At 38.2% G+C, this 17,478-nt stretch overlaps 1 protein-coding gene across 1 annotated transcript in view; it reads left to right on the forward strand.

The window, feature by feature from the left end:
• ESR1 (estrogen receptor 1) overlaps positions 1-17,478 on the forward strand; it is a 210,954-nt gene that overhangs the window by 95,435 nt on the left and 98,041 nt on the right. The window lies entirely within an intron of this gene.

A 17,478-nucleotide genomic window follows, 5' to 3' on the forward strand; every position in this document is an offset into this window, starting at 1 on the left:
TGTTCACAGTGTCAAAATGTTTAACATTAAATGATCTATGAATATACGTTTTTAGTATTGAGGACTTTTGTTCAGAAGACCTCAATTATTAATAAATAATTTTACCTAAATTTTTTTCTTAAGATCTTTGTGGACTAAAGAGAGAATAACAGGTGTCTTTACTGAATGCCCATCATTTACTCGACTCTCTATTCTTAATATTTTAGGGGAAAGGTAACACAATAGACCGATTAGGTTCTCACCCTGCTCCTGGGAGGAGCCTGCAGGAAGATGCAGTGGCTGAGTGACATTGGTCCTTCAGCTGACTCCCTCAGAGCTGGTGTTGCTCTGAACCTTGACTGCTGCTCTTGTTCAGGGAGAACTCTAGTTATTAAGGAAACATGACTACACATCCTCCATGGCCCAACATTCAGGAGCTAACGTAGATGAGTCAAGGCAAGAGGAAGTTAAATCTTTTTCCTGGGCAGATAGGTCAAATCAGTAATGGATTTAGACAGATTGTCTCGTTTGGTTTCTTTGAATTGATGAAATCAATTATTACCTCTGAAGCATGGGATGCTTTTGATTAAACTAAATAAATGTGGAGTTTTGTACTGCGTTTTAGAGTTCACTGATCTGATATAGGCCAAGTGAACAGACATCTGGCCTTAGAGAGTATTTTATGTACTTGCATATATTAACATATTAACATGTGGTTCTTTGAATAAGCAGCCAGCAATGTTGTGATCCAAACTTGATAGAGGGCACCCATGTAGGTGGTAGAGTCTGGACTATATAGAAGTGTGGGGATTAACAGGCATATTTTGATATCTAGGGTCAGTCCTAATGGCGAATAAAAACTCTCAGCCACCTTTGAATTAAGAGTTTTATTGAGGCCTAGCCAGTTTGGCTCAGTGGATAGAGCATTGACCTGCTGACTGAAGGGTCCTGGGTTCAATTCTGATCAAGGGCATGAACCTCGGTTGCATGCTCCTGGCCCTGGTGAGGGGCTTGCTGGAGGCAATCAATTGATGTGTCTCTCTCACATTGGTGTTTCTCTATGTCTCTCCCTCTCCTCCCCACTCTCTCTAGAATCAATGGAAAAAATATCCTCGGGTGAGGATTAAAAAAAAGAATTTTATTGAGCACCTACTTACTTTAGCATTCTCATGTGAAGCAGATCTATAATAAGCAAATATTGGAATCTAAATATAATGTGGTTATAGATTTTATCTTAATATTTGTCCTTGCCTTTTTATATACTTTGGGAGAAGAAAATAATTAAGGAATAATAATAATGGCCATATCCATGAGATCCAACTTTCGTTGCTATTAAACTTTATTGTACTATAGGTATATATTTTCCCTCATGAACTCTTAGCAGTATAAGTTCCAGAGCACTGCTGAACTCAAATACACATGCTAATAGTTATCAGTTGATTTCCATGATGACATTTTTATAATTATAAAAATTTGAAAGGTATTTGGAACAACTGAAATTAAATTCAGACACATTACTAGTGGATAAAGAATTCATGACAATAATCTTCTGAATTTAAAAATTAAATGGAGACAGAAATAAAGGGGAGGAAAATATTATGTCCATGCTTAGCAATCTCATTGTTAAACCTAGAACAAAGCAAATTTATAGTAATGAGATGTGTCGCAAAACCACTCTATAACTTAATTATATTAGCTTAAAAGACTGGAATAATTTTGAAAACCTTAGGCCAAACTATATCTTGTTATTTAATGGTTTAAAAAATTATGAAGGGAAAAAGAAGTTATATGAATAAGTGTATATGTGTGCATGTGTACTATAAGATTACAGCTGTTGTAAATCAAAGCCTATTTGCATGACCAAGCAGAATAAAAATAGTTATTAATTTTAAAAGGATGAAAAATGAGAAAAAAATGTATTCTGAAAAAAATTGAAGATGATTGTCAAGCTTTTTAGAAAAATTGAAAAAGCACATTTTGAAAAGCTTATATTCAGATACCATCTGTCATTTAAAAAATAGCTCACATTCGAACTCTAATATAGACAATATTACATTTATATCATAATAGTTTGAGAATAATAATAGTAATTTCAAACAGAAGGAATAGAAAATATCATTAGTAAAAAGAGTAGTAAGAAAGTGAATTCTAGAAGAACCTGGAATTAGCATATGATATAAAAACCTGCAAAAGACATTTGGATAATCCTCAGAATGTCTATCAAGATGACAGAAATTGTGAATTAACTTTGTTCTGGAAAAATTCAGCTATATCGAGGTATAACTGACAAAATTGTGAGATATTGAGAGTGTAACTCCTCCCATTTGAAATCCTTGAAAAAGGATTCCCCCATCTAGGTAATTAACCCATTTATTCTTTTGTGTGTGTGTGTGAGAACAGTTAAGTTCTACTCTTCTGATAAATTTCAATGATATTCTACAGGGTTATCACCTATATTCATGATGTTTTGCATTAGATCCTCAGCCTGCTTTCATCTTACAGCTGAAAATTTGTACTCTTTTACCAATAGCCCTCTATGTGCCCCATCCTTAAATCCCTGGCAACCATGTTTCTACATTCTGTTTCTATAAGTTGGGCTTTTTAAAAAAGATTTTACATATAAGTGATACCATGCAGTATTTATCTTTCTCTGGATTATGTCACTCCATATAATGCCCTCAAGGCCCATCTATGTTGTCACAAATGGGAGGATTTCCTTCTTTTTCATGGCTGAATAATATTCCACTGGATGTGTGTATATACCATATCTTCCTTATCCACTCACTCATTGATGGACACTGTTTGTTTCCATGTCTTGGATATTGTGAATATGCTGCAACGAACATGGGAATGCAGATATCTTTTTGATATCTCATTTTCATTTCCTTTGGATATATACCCATAAGTGGGATTTCTGAGTAACATGGTAATTCTATTTTTAATTTTTGAGGAACCTCTATACTCTTTTCTATAGTGGCATCAGGTCACATTCCTACCAACAGTGTACAAGGTTACCTTTTCCCAAATCCTCACCAACACTGGTTATCTCTTATCTTTTTGATAATATGCATTTTGTCTCTTCTGTTTCCTTACCAACGTTTTGTAGAAGGTTCCCTGTGTGCTACAGAAGATTGTATATTCCACTGCTGTTGGATGGAATATTTTATATATGCCTTTTAGTTACATCTGCTCCACTTTTATAAGTGGTTTCCCCATCACAATGACAACAGTAGAGTATGCTGAATTTAACTATACATTTACCTTTACCAGTGAGCTTTATATTTTCATATGTTTTCCTGTTACTAATTAGCATTCTTTCTTTTCAGCTTAAAAAACTCACTTTAGCATTTCTTGTAAGGCTGGCCTTGTTAAACATTCCTTCAGCATCGTTTGCCTGGGAAACTTTTTATCCTCCTTCAATTCTGAAGGATACTTTTGCAGGTAGGGTATTCTTGATTGGCTTATTTTTTTCTTTCAGTGCTTTGAATATATTATTCCACTCCCTTCCAGTCTGTAGTTTCTAATGAAGAATCTGCTAGTAATTTTAGTAACAAGTTGCTTTTCTCTTGATGCTTTTAAGATGATGTCCTTGTTTTTAACTTTTGACAATTTAATCATAATGAGTCTCAATGCAGGTCACTTTGGATTCATCTTTTTTGGAACTCTTTGGGCCCCCTGGATCTGGATGTGTTTCCTTTCCTAGATTTCAAAGTTTTCACTCATTTTTCTTTGAATAGGCTTATCTCTCTTCTCCTTCTGGGACTCTGTAATATAAATATTTGTTTGTTTGATGGTGTCTCATAAATCCCTTAAGCTCTTTTAACTCACTTCTATTCTTCTTCTTCTTTTTTTTGTTCCTCTGATTTGGATGAATTCCACTACTCTGTCTTTGAGTTTACTGATCCTTTTTTTCTATTTGATCTAGTCTGATATTGAACACTTCTCTTCAACTTTTTCAGTTTACTAATTGTAATCTTCAGCTCTTGATGTGTTTGATATGCTCTCAATAGCTCTTTAGTGAAATTTTCACTTTGTTCATTCATTGTTCTCTTGACTTTGGTGAACATATTTATAACCATTATTTTGAACTCTTTGTCATGTAAATCACTTTTGGAGTTTTGCCTTGTTTTTTTGTTTGGAACATATGTCTTTGTTTCTTCATCTTTGACTCTCTGTGTTGGTTTGGTTTCTGCATATTAGATAAAAGAGCCACTGCTAGTCTTGATGAAGTCTTCTCATGTAAGAAGTAAACCTAATCAGTCCACTTGGCCCAAGCTCTTAGTTATCTTTCAAATCTTTGTGATTGTGCAAGTTGCCTTCTTTGCTTTTCATAGCTCCTAGTAGTTGAGGGTGTGCAAAATACATAATCTATCCATTAATGGGGACTTAGTTCTCAAAGAGTTAGAGTCTTACATTGTAATTTATTATTAAAGTATACATGGTGAAACTCATCAATAAATCAGCATCATTTAGGTGAATGTAAAAAGAGGAAGAATATATAACAAAAGTTGTTATATTTTTAATTTCTGCATCACACTCAATTGTATCATTAACTGGCTGGTTGTTAGTTTCAGTGGCAATGAAAGTACATTTGCTTTTTTTTTTTTTATCTCTCAGAAGTATAAATTGTCACAAAAACATTACTTTGACTTATGAAAAATTATGTCTTTCCCCAAAATCACCATATTTGTACATACCTCAAAGTCAATTTCATACTTCAAGTTTGTGCTCAAGGTCTATATATTTTAGTACATATTTCGATAAACATCTAGCCCGGGCTCTATATTGCCTTTTAAAAACAGAGAAGTAGGAGTTTGATAGCCTCATTGGCACTGGGTACAGATCCGGAAGGGTATGCTGCAGCCGCTGGCCTAGGACGAGGGAGAAATGGCAAATGACAGTTGAGCTCATTGCCATGGGAAGTGTGCTACTTTAACTATTTCCTCATCTTTTAGTGGCAAATGAGATGGTCTTTCTCCCCTTCCCTTCTCCTGCCTATGTCCCTAGAGCCCCTTTCTTTACCCCGACTCCCCACTATGTTACTTTGGTTTCCTTCCTTGTTCAGTTTTGCCCCCAGGAGGAGAGGATCCCTTTTGGCTGGACGTGCCTCCTCTTATGCTCGAGCTCAGGTTGCTCAGAAGCTTCTTGCATTGTCTCTGAGGATGCAAATTTGTCTTCCCCATTCCTGGGCTCAAGGCTTCTTCTGCTCCCATGTTCCCCAGGAATGCAGTGATTAGCTTCCTGACTCTAATACTCATCCCCATTATTCAAATTAGCAGTGAGCCAAGCATAGGAAATGCTTGTTGAATGAATGAATGAATGAAAGAATGAATGAATGAATGAATGAAGGGTGACTTTTGAAACTTCTGATGTTAAGATATCTCTGAGCCCTATTAGAACTCAATTTTTCCATACAGAAAAAGTAATCTTCAAGGCTGCAGTGTTACCCTCTTTTACCTCTCTTTTTACCTACCTGCTGTTCTGACCTCTCCAGCAGTTGTCCTAGGGAGGCTCTTTCCAACCTTTCTTTTGTGAGGAGCAGAGCAATATCCAGAGGCATGTATGGAACTTGAGTTCTGAGGACTTTAAAAGGTTTTAGCTGCCTTGCAGCAAGTTAGTTTCACTTAGCAAGTGGAATTTAAAACTTAGAATGGGTAGGGACAAGGGGCCAGAGAGAGGGCACAACTCCTCAATGTGGGAATTGGGAGCGTCTTCAAGGGACACGTTCTATTCTGGGAGGTCCCTGCAGATTTCAGGGACTTGGCAAGCCTACCCAGTACTCTGACTCCCAACCTGTAATGAGCCCGGCGAACCCTGCTCTCAGGCTGTTGTGGTGTCCCAGCCTGTTTCAATGCGGTACGGTGATGAAAGAGAATGTGATCTGAGAGCACGGGGGGGGGGGGGGGGGGCATCCTGAAGAGATGACAGATGCATATGTTTAAGGGTCAGATTTGCAGTTTAGAATTTGCCTCCGTTTTATAATAAGAGCCTTGAGACTGGGGTAGAGTTACCCTACATCACTGGTGGCAAGCCCTCTGAGCTGGCAATGCAGAGTGTCTTTGGGGTGTTCCATTTCCAAGTCACCGCTGCCTGGCTTTTACTGCTCCTGGGGAAGCTCTGGTTGGAACCCAAGGAATGAGATACATCCTTGATTTTTCTTTCCCACAAAACTTTGAAGCCCTATAGATGCTTCTTGGCCTGAAGGCTACTAATTCTTTTCTAATCTTAAGGGTATTTGAGAAAAATGCCCCACCTAGGATTCTTTGCCCTGCCCACCCCCCCCCCCCCCCCCCGGTCTGTTTCAGTGAGTCCGGTTTGGGCCCCAGAATCTGCCTGTTTAGCATGAGTGCAGTGGACAGTGTGTGGTGCTGGGTGTCCCCAGGGCAACCCGTGGGGAACGTTGGCCTGTGGCTCTGCTACTTTCGTGGGGAATTTGGCATGGAGAATGCCAGCGATTTTGTAGCTACATATGTGTTAAACAGACATATTACTATTGAAGTGTGTTGAAGTGGGTTGAATTGTGAGCCCCCTCCAAATGTGTTGGAATCCTAACCCTAGTACTTCAGAATGTATTCTTATTTGGACATAAGGTCTTTATAGGGGTAAGCAGGTTCAAATGAGGTCATTAAGGTGGAACCTAATCCTTATAAAAAGGGGAAATTTGGACACAAAGAGACACACCCAGAGGGAAGACAATGTGATGACTCAGGGAGAAGATGGCCATGGGATGGAGTGACCCATCTCTAAGCCAAAGATAAGGATTGCTTTCGAACACCAGGAGCTGGAGGAGAGAAGGAAGGTGCCTCCCTAGAGCCTTCCGAGAGAGCATGGGTCTGCGGCACCCTGATCTCAGACTCTGGCCTCCAGAACTGAGAGAGAACACATTTCTGTTGTGTTAAAGCACCCAGTGTTTGCACTTTGTATGACAGCCCTAGGAAATGAATACAAATTATACCCCAAATAAAAAGTGTTGTAATTTCGAGGCAAAAGAAATCAGGAGCTTTTGATTTAAAGAGGAATGTTTGGCTTACCTAGCACAGGCTTGGCTAATCATTTACTCCTGGGTATTCTCTCCTTTGCCCGCCCAAGTGGTTCACTGAACTTCTGGCCTTGAAGTTGATTTAGAACTTCAGCAGTTCCACACATCTACCTGGCAATACCTTATAAAAAAAAAATTAACTCACCGAGGAGTGTTTTCATCTGGCATTTTAATTGATTCCTCTTTTTCATTTATATCTTTGATCCGTTTGAATTCATCTTGCTGTACAGTAGGGGGTGTGGCTCCAATGTTGTTCATGTACAGATGGCTGCACAGCTGTTTTAACTCCTTTCACTGAGCAGCATCCTACAGAAGTGTTGTTAAGACTTCTTATACAGTCAACCTTCTGAGTTTACTACCTAGTGAGAGCTTTTATATAGAATGATAGGTATGACCCATTGATTATGTTTGATTATTCTTCCCAATTCTGAAATAAAAAAGAAAATTAGTAATTTATTCTCAAGTTATAAAATTTGCCTGATCTATATTAATGAATATATAATGTGATTAGCCTGTTCTCTCTGTGTGTGTGTATGTGTGTGTGTGTATGTGTATGTGTATGTGTGTATCAAGTCTCATGTACTTTTGCTTCTTATTTCTAAGATTTAAAATGTTAGTGCTAATAAGAGTGATTTACCATTCAACATTAATGGGACAAAAAATGGAAATATCAGGCTTCCCTTCTCTCTTTTCCCAAAATTGAATGGTACTGCCTTTGATTCAGCTATTTTGAGTTTTTGTTTTCTCAAAGTATGTGCTTGCTGTTCCCTAATATGCAAAAAAACCCCCAAACTTTTACACTTTCCCCCCTCCAATACTTGTTGATTGGCTTGTCAGAAAATAACGTTTAAAAAAATCTTTAGTATATAAGTGATTGTGAAAACTGGAACAATGGTTATTATTAACCTAGTTAACCAATTTCCGATTTGTCTTGTTTTTAATAATTGGAACTTAAAGATCTACCCGAGAAGCCACATTTTTTAAAAGGATGTGTATTCTGGAAATGGAGAGTAGTGATGGTTGAACAACAATATAAATATATTTATTGCTATTGAATTGTACATTTAAACATGGTTAAAAGGGTAATTCTATGTTATGTATATTTTACCATAATAAAAGAATGAGTACAATATTTTGTGTAAGAAATATGAAAAGGAACTAGGCAACACATGGCAAAAAAAAAAGTAATAGATAAGATGACTAAATTCAGAGGCCTTTTCTCTTATCCAAAACTTTAAATTTGATTTTTAGATAGGAATATAAATGTAAACATATTGCAAGAAGATGAAGTGGGGTGGAATAATGAAATAGAAACAGGTTATACCTTGGGCTCTTATAATCCTTGTTATTAAGAGTACAAAGAGTTTGATTATTTAACAGTTATTTAATGAGTTCTTCCTACATGTGAAGTACTGATCCATGTGTGGGAATATACTGAGGAACAAAACTGGCAGAATCCCTGCCTTCAAGGGACTTCCATTGTACTACCCTAGTTCTCACCAGAAAAGAGGGAGAGCAGTTATGGTTTACCCATTTGACAGGCAGTAGCTAACTATGTCAGACTCTGCGGTGAGCATTTTACCTCTATTGACTCAGCTGAGTGCCTTTCTGTCCCCTTTTGTGGATGAGTAAATGGAGACAGAGAGAAGTTAATAGTAGAATAGTTTAGTATCAGGGAAATGTTCAATTCCAGAACACTTTCCTGTAGGAAGCTCTTAAAATAAGCTAAAGAAGTGATTGCACATTTTTTAAAGAGTTGTGCTATTTTATCATTGAGTTTTTAATAAAACCTCTCCTCTCCCTCTCCTGCCATATGACATAGATATCAAGAAGCTCTGTATATTACAATGATTTAAGAACATGACCTGTCTTTGGACAACCTTGGCCGTAGTAAGCATTCAATAAATATTGGCTAATATTATTTGTTTTGTATTCGGTTTAATACACTTTTAGTTTGAAGTTATTGACATAATTAACTTGAGTCTTACTTTTAAGACCATTATGTAACCTGGCATTTTGCAAAATTAGGCTAAAAATCACTTTTTAAAATGCACATTCAGCACATGTGTTTCTCTTTATTTGTGTTATGTGATCTGTCTTTATGCTTTTATGCCTTTTTTTCTCAAATAATCTTATTGCCACTAACCAAAACTAATTGAAATTTGTTTGCTGGAAGCTTTTTGATTAATGCTTCGATTTCTTCCATAGTTATTGGCCTTCAAAACTAATTGAAATTTGATTGTTGTTTCTTTGCTTTTGTTTTTATATGTTATTACAATTAAGAAAAATCATTTCTGATTTTATATCAGAATATCAACTCTGGTCAATTTTTCTAAGTAAATAAAAACTTGAGATTTTGGCCACATTTAAATGTTTTGAGCTATTCTGTAAGCTTAAAGTATTTATACATCAAATATTTTAATGAAATAGGAAAGAATATAAGAAATAGTATCTGGCGCTAGCAGGTTTGGCTCAGTGGATAGAGTGCTTGGCCCACAGACTGAAGGGTCCCGGGTTTGATTCTGGTCAAGGGCACGTACCTTGGTTGCAGGCTTGATCCTCAGCCAGGTGCGTGCAGGAGGCAACCAATTGATGTGTCTCTCTCACACCGATTTCTCTCTCTCTCTCTCTTTCTCTCTCTCCTCTCCCCACCCCCCCACTCTTTCTAAAAATCAAAAGAAAAATATCCTCTGGTGAGGATTAACAAAAAAGAAAGAAAGAAAGAAATAGTATCTATTGTGAAAAAATCCGATTATGAATATAACTATTTTAGGACTAGCATCAACTACATATAACCACAAACCCCCAAATAGTGGTTTAAACAAGGCAAAGCTTTTTCTCTCACATGAAATAAATTTGTATAGCAGTAGAGCAGCTCCACAGTCAAAATGACCCGAACTCCTGACTTTCTGTCCCCTATCCTAGCCCAAGGTTTCCATTCTCAAGGTCAACTCCTGGTCCAGTGTGGCTACAGGAGCTTCAGTAGTTGAAGCTGCACTACAGGCCACAGGGAAGTGGAAGAAGGGAAAGTCAGTAGAGACACCCTTTGCTGACGCAGCAGCTTCCTGTAAAGATCCTTACTCAGCACTTTCTCTTATATCTCCAAGGTCAGAACTGGCTCCATCTGGCTGCAAGGGACGCTGGGAAATAAAGTCTATAATCTTTGTACTTTCTACCTAATATAGAATCTGAGTTCTATTAATAATAATAACAGTTGAATAGAAATTTGGTGGACAAATAAGAGTCTCTACTACAATAGTAAGCTTCAAATCATAATTTGAGAATTGGATACCCTCTTGAATGAATATTCTGACTTAACGAATGCCAACATATATCATAAAAAGATCATCATTTTAAAAAAGAATCAGAACCCCAGAAAACAAAACTCAATCAAAATCCATATTGGGGAAAAAGGCACTATTTATTAAGTGTTCAAATTTGCTGCAAGGTATGTGTGTATGTGAGTGAGTGAGTGAGTGTGTGTGTGTGTGTGTGTGTGTGTGTGTGTAAGAGAGAGAGAGAGAGAGAGAGAGAGAGAGAGAGTATGTGTGTGTAGTTAGAGAATTTCCATGTTCTGTAGGGGATGCTCCTTTAGCAAGAAGAGTGGAATGGGGTGGAGCAGAGAGTGAGCAGGGCTGTGGGCCCAGACTGGTGTCTCTCACGAGCTCCAGAATCATTCATCTAAGTAAGTCAATGTAACCCCCCGCCCCCCCAAGGTCTAAACTGGTCATCTTGGGACTGAAATGTTCAGCAGGAAATGCCCCCTCTTCAACCCTCGCCCTCTTGGGTGTAGAGCTTGGCTTGTTGCTTCCATCTTTGTTTGAATCGCTCCATTAATCAACCTTAGTGAAAGATCACTTAATCATCTGTGAAAGCATAAACTCTTAATTGTTAGGAATCACTGGTGCGGCGCACACCTTTTCCCACCCACCAATGAAGTCAAATGCTGATTTCTCATGAGTTTTCCTTTTTGTAAAAAATGTTTCTTAGGCTAAATAATCATAGCCTCTTTTCTAGTCTCTACCCTCTCTCCTGAGCTTATCTTTTCTCAGACGGTTCCCCATGGCAGTGCTGTGCTGTGGGTGGTTCCTGTTTAGTGACCAGCTTTTGAGGGACTTGCAACCCTCCGCGCTAGCAAAGTTGGGCTGGGGTATTCCTGGAACATGGGTGGTGAGTCTTGGCACAATATCACAATGTGTCTCAACATTTTTTTTATTACTGCCTCCCAGTAGAAAATTTTAATTTAATTCAATTTGGTGAGAATAATTAAATACCAAGGATAAGATTTTATCTGGTAGCTTGAACTTTGGAAGACCACAAACCATGAAATATATAAGCTTTTTTGATCCTCCAGAACTAAGTTTTGCCCCCAAGAGATAATGATTGCCCTTGATTAGGATACTTGCATTAATATAAGCTGTTCACTACTTCATATGAGCACAAAACATTGAAGTATATGTCCTACACATGTATGAGCTATGTTTTCAAATGTTTGAAAATCCACGAAGCCAGAAGACTTTAAGTTCTTTGGGGCAGACATTTTAATCAGTATGTTTACTGTTGTATCCCCAGTGACTAGAACAGTACCTGGAACATCATCGCTCTGACATCATAGCCATTGCCTGTGTGGTACTTGATCCCTCTGAGCGATTGTGGGTTTCTGAGGGGCAATTGCCTTGGTTCTCACTAATACTCTTTTCTGCCCTCAACCCCTTGTATTATCCTCAAAAAGATGAAACTATATTGGAAGCTGAATTTTAGTCACTTCTACAAGACATAAAAGAAACATGATTTCCTTTTAGAAGTTCCCCCCTCTGACTACAGCACTCTCCACCTTTCCTTTAGAGATACCTCTCTCTGGAGCAGGCTGCGCAGCTACCACTTCCTGCTGGAGGAGTTCTCTTAGGACTGGTCCCACAGCAGAGGCACTGGCCACAGGGTTTCCCAATCCTTTTGGTTTCTGTTTTCAGGTTCAAAAATGCTGTAAGTTCCAAGTATAGTATTATGTGCCCAAAGTGCCTCTACCTGATGATGCTTTTCATCCTCAGAGTAAACTTTAAGTTTTAAATGCTTGCTTTCCTACATTGAATCTGACAGTAAAGTGAAGAAACATCCATTAAAAAAAACCACCCCACAAATGTCAAAAGTATGCTTTCCAATGAAAGTTGTCCTTCAGCTCTACTTGAGCGACTCTATTCCCGTGTTAATAATGCTGCTTTTCTCAAAATATTGTCGAAGACATCCTGAAACGTCTCTCAGCTCCAGCTTGGGAGCCTCACACATCCTTATGTTGCTGCTTTTATGATCCTCAAAGTGGTATAAGGGATCCAATTAACCAGATTCTCATTTGCATAACAATTGACCGTGATAACATATTTTGTCCATTTTTTGCTCTTCTGTGTATAAATAAGTGATTTTCATAACTACTTTAAGTTTAAACTATATTTTTTACCACGTGACTTAGTAGCCAATAACCTAGGTGAGGTTAAGCAAATAGAACCTGTGGAGAATTCTGAATTAGTCAATGCAGAGAATCCTTTTGTCGTGAATGTTTTTTAGGGTAACTCATTACAGTTGAGTGATATTTAGAGTAACTCATGGTGGTTATTTGTTCAAGGTTCTTTTGAGGCATTTTTAGTTGAATTAGCACTAATTCCATTTCTGCTACCCTTGTGCCCACCCCAGCCAATTGGTATAATACTGAACATAAAATGTTATCATAATTCCTTTGGTTCAAGACAGATTTTGAAATCAGCATATTGCCATGTTCTTTCCAGGCAGACCCTGAGTTTGGATTTTCAGAAATCATAGTTGTGGCACCTGATAGTCTCTAGTTTTATGATGTTCTCTTGATTCCACTCATTATGATGCAGGCAGGGTCCTCTAGCCATTTATAGCTTGTTTGGAAATGAATATGAAATAAATTAGACACATTCTCTTTCAACCCCCAACCCATTAAACCACTGGGTGTGTTAATTCAGGTTAAGAATCTAGAGAGTAGGGCAAATAATCTGCAAAGACAATTCCTTTACAATACAGTTTAGTTTTTTTCCTATCATAAAGAGAGTAGCTCATTAATTATGAAATTGTTAAGATGCTTGATAGTGTATAATTGGTACCTCCATTTAGAGATAAATGTTGTTTTGGCAAGCACTCTGTTAAAAGTCAACCTAGGAAGTAAATCATACACTGTTGCAGGACTTTTTATAAAGATGTAGAGACTGGACTCTCATTGTTTAGGAGTAATAGATCATAGTCTCTATTTTCTTAATTTTGTGGTAAATACAGGCTTGTTAAAAAAATCTAATTGATAATGAAATTTACAAATTAAGAAGCAAAACGATGTTGTTTTAGTTCTTTAACACTACTCCCCAGTAGATAAATATTGTTGAAGAGTTTCATGAATCTCTCTAGATATATTCTAAGCATGTTCACATATACACATAATTTTTAAAAAAATAAATGTTTTTTTAATTTCAGAGAGAGGAAGGAAGAGGGAAGGAGGGTTAGAAACATCAATGATGAGAGAGAATCATTGATTGGGGTTTGAGCAGGCAACCCAGGCATGTGCCCTGACCGGGAATTGAAACCTAACCTCTGGTTTATGGGTCGACGCTCACCCACTGAGCCACACCCAGCCATGCCACATGACACATAATTTACTTTTATACAATTGGAATCATATATCATCTGATCTGAAACTTGCTGTTTTTCACATAATCTACTGCAACTGTCTTTCCAAGCCATGATGTATATCTCTAAGAAATTTTCTAAACTGCTATGGTTTTTAAACAGTTTTATTTGTTTAAATATATGTGTGTGCAAATTGATTACTTATTTCTTCCACCTTTTAATTTTTTTTGCTATCTTATTGCTTTAAGATTGTTAAGATTTATAGTTACTATTCTATAGTTATAAAATGTATTCATGTTTTATATAAAGTTGATTAAACAACTAGCATGCACAATAATAGTGTGTAAAATACTAGTTACTAGAATTACACAATGAAGCTCAAAGAATAATTATGAAGCATAGAGGACTTTTATTTTAGATTAATCTTTCTTGGATTTTTTTCTTTTGATTGAAGAATAACCTTGGGTAATTTTCCTAAATGGGTCTAAATGTTCCCATCTCTCATATGTCCCAAAAGTTTGCCCTTATATCTGCTAATAGTTTGACTAAGAATCAAATTCTAGATTTGAATGATTTCCCCCCCTTCCCTCAGAACTTTGGAGATACTACCTTACTGTGTTTTAGAATTAGTGGCTGCTAATGAGAAATTCTGATGTGTCTTATTTCTTTGAGGTCACCTGGCTTTTTCTTCTATTATTTATCCTCTGAATGATAAGACTTCTCTATCATGTCTCTTGTCATGTTTCTTTTGTTTAATCCTGTAGGTCTTCAGTAGGCCTTTCCATTAAAGTCTCATCATTCTTCAGCTTGGCAAATTTTTCTTCCATTATGTTTTAGTTTTCTTCTTCCCCTTATTGTCTCTATTCTCTCCTTCTTGAAAATCTTTGATAGATATTGGATTCCCTATCTCTGCCTTCCATGTCTTTGAGATTATTTTATATTTTGTCTTTTTCTTTTTCTACTACATTTAGAGTACTTTTGCACATAAAGACACCACTTCTTAGATCTTCAGTCATGTCAACTTTATTATTATATTTGTTGAATGTTTAGTTTTCAATTTTGGGAACCATATTTTTAATTTTTAAGAATTTGTTGTTTTTATTCTACTTTAAAAAAAAAACATACCACCCTACTTTTACATCCCACCATACCTAGAAAGAATGCACTTATCCATAGCTGATTATGAGTAAAATAAGTGCAGAATGTGATGGGGCAAACATTTTGTTACTGTCTTCCTCAAGTATCTTAGATGCCCAGAATCATTACCCTCATCAGCACCCCCAAGGTCTAGCTTCATTTTGCTGACACTGTTTGTAGTGGGGTCAACAATGCTCTAATCTATTTCCTATTGTCATTGCATTCTCAGTCTCCTTCTGGCATCAAAATTCCTGGCAGGGACGTTTTCCCTTCAGATCACCCAGTTTTAGTCTTGTTTTGTATTTCTGTATTTAGAGTGTGGTGGGAAAAATAAAGGCTGCAGTTGGGGGTGGGGGGTGGGGTGAGGGATCCAATCCCATTGTACTCCCTTTTCCTTCCAGTCTTCTCCTGTTTTATGGATATAGATCTCTTTGAGAGCAGAGAAGCTTTAAAGGACTCTTCTAGCCCCAGAATGATTTCTATTTTGTTTTTTCCTGGCTCATTAGTTCTGTTGAGTCATCTTTTGTCTTCTCTTTCTTGCTCTCGGTTATCCTCACACATCCGTGTGGCCCACTGTGGTCTGTTTGTAGTATTCACATTTATTAACATGAGTCAAGGTTGGACCAGGCAGCTGATCAGTGATTCTACTGTGGTTGTGGGAATCTGTTTCTTTCCTGGGCCACCCTATGTGGTTCTGGGTCAGCGGATAGATCATTTTTCCTCCAGCAAACCTCCAGGCTGATGGGTGGAAGTATTCAAGGGGATGGGCTGGTGCCAGGTCATGCTAAAGAAGACTTCCTCGGTGTGAGGTTCTGGTCAGAGCTGCCTCCTTGACTTATTTCTTCTTTTTGTTCTGCCTACAGTTGAGATCTAGAGTTTCTTCATCTCTCTCTGGCATCAAAATTCTTGGTAGGAAGCTTTTTCATTCAGATCACCCACATTTTTAGCAAGAAAAGCTCAGGCCCAGGTTTATTGAGGGAGAAGGCAAAAGGCACAGTTTTCCAAGCTGTTCTGAATGCAGTTCTTTAACAAAAAACCCTGATAATCACTCCAATGTGCTTTGTGTGTGTGCAGTTTTGGCTTCTTGGAAGAACCCAGGTTCCTCTGGTGTGCTGGGTTGTGGTTTCCTCTCCTCTAATTTGTGTGTCAGTCCATCCCATCTGTTATCTACCAGCGCACATGGGCATGCTCTGTTCCTCTTCTTAAACCAGAGCCCCTATGATTTATTTTAAATAAGATTTAATATTTATACAGACTCATGAACTTTATTATTCTACATAATTAGTGTGTGGGTCTACAGTCAAGCTCGTATAAAACTATCATAAAAAACCAGAGTTTATTTTCATGTGGAAGGAAGAAACAAAATGAAATTCTATATTTCAAGATGCTTTGAAATGTTTTTTTTTTTAAATGAGCTATTCAGATACACAGCAGGCATGAGCCCATGCAAGAGAATGGGGAATGTGTGTAAGTGTGTGTGTGTGTGCACGTGCGCACACACACACAAACACACACAGATTTCTCCATGTCTCCCCTCATCTAACTATTCCAGCAGACTCAGGCAGCACAGTGGTGGGCAGTAATTTTGCCATTTGCAGTGCCAGTGGCTGTGGTGGGATTCTGTGCAGGAAGGAGCCAGCCTTGTCAACAATAGCACTACAATGTTGAGTTAGCAGGAAGTGACTTTCCCTCCCACTTACCTCTTCTCTTGCAGCAGACAGTTCCCCTAGACAGCAGTGGGGCAGCTCTGCTGACTTTCTTAGCCTGTTTCCACTGTGAGCTACAAACTCCTTAGACATTTTGTGCCATTTCAGGATGCTGGGGCTCAATGAAATTGAACTAAATTCATTGTCTCTCCCCACTGTTCCAATCCCGTTCTCTGCTTCGTTGTCAGTGGCACTTTTCCTCCTTATCTGGCGTTTCTTTTAAAAAATACCGAATCGTTTTCCCTAATTTTAAGTTAATTTATTCTTTATTCCCCTCCTATTATTACAGTTCCCCTCTTTCTAGACACATTGCTATTGTTCAATCCCCACAGTCCCAGACTCTTAGACAAGTCTCTTTGCTGGCCTTCTACCTTCTGGTTACTTCTGCTTCCCATGAGTTCTACCTGAGGGACTGACCCAGAACATGGGTCTGATGATGACTAGATTAGACACTTCCAAGGTTGAGTCCCTGTTTGATTCCCTCTCTGTCTCCACCACAGCACTTGGCATTCAGTCAGTAAGTAAGGTTAAGGCAGGTCAGTGACAGGTAGCTAATAGGAGGTGGAGGTTAGTGAAGGCTGGCTTTCTTCTGTCGTTACTCTTTCTGCCCTTTGTCCACCACTGTCCTTGAGCATCTCTCAGGCTTCCTGTCACGACATGCATGGCCCAGGACACTCGTGTGTAAGAAATACTCCCATCTGCAAACTTACATTTGGTGAAAAGAGACCAAACTTTGTGGGGAAGCAAATCCCTTCAAGGCTGTTTCTTTCTGGGCTTCCTGAAGATAAGCCTGGGGAAGGGGCAGGCACAGCCCTGGCCCTGACAGGAAGTTGGCCCCTTCTCTCTCTAGAAGGCAGACCCACGCTAATGGAAGACGTGTTGTGTTGGAAGTGCCTCGGATCTCCTCCGATTTATACTTGAAAGGGAATTTTTCAGTTTACTGTCAGTAATCGATTACACAGGGCAACGCTGAGCAGCTGACCA

This window comes from Myotis nattereri, assembly GCF_964212035.1.
Source record: "Myotis nattereri genome assembly, chromosome: 6".
Classification (NCBI taxonomy): Eukaryota; Metazoa; Chordata; class Mammalia; order Chiroptera; family Vespertilionidae; genus Myotis; species Myotis nattereri.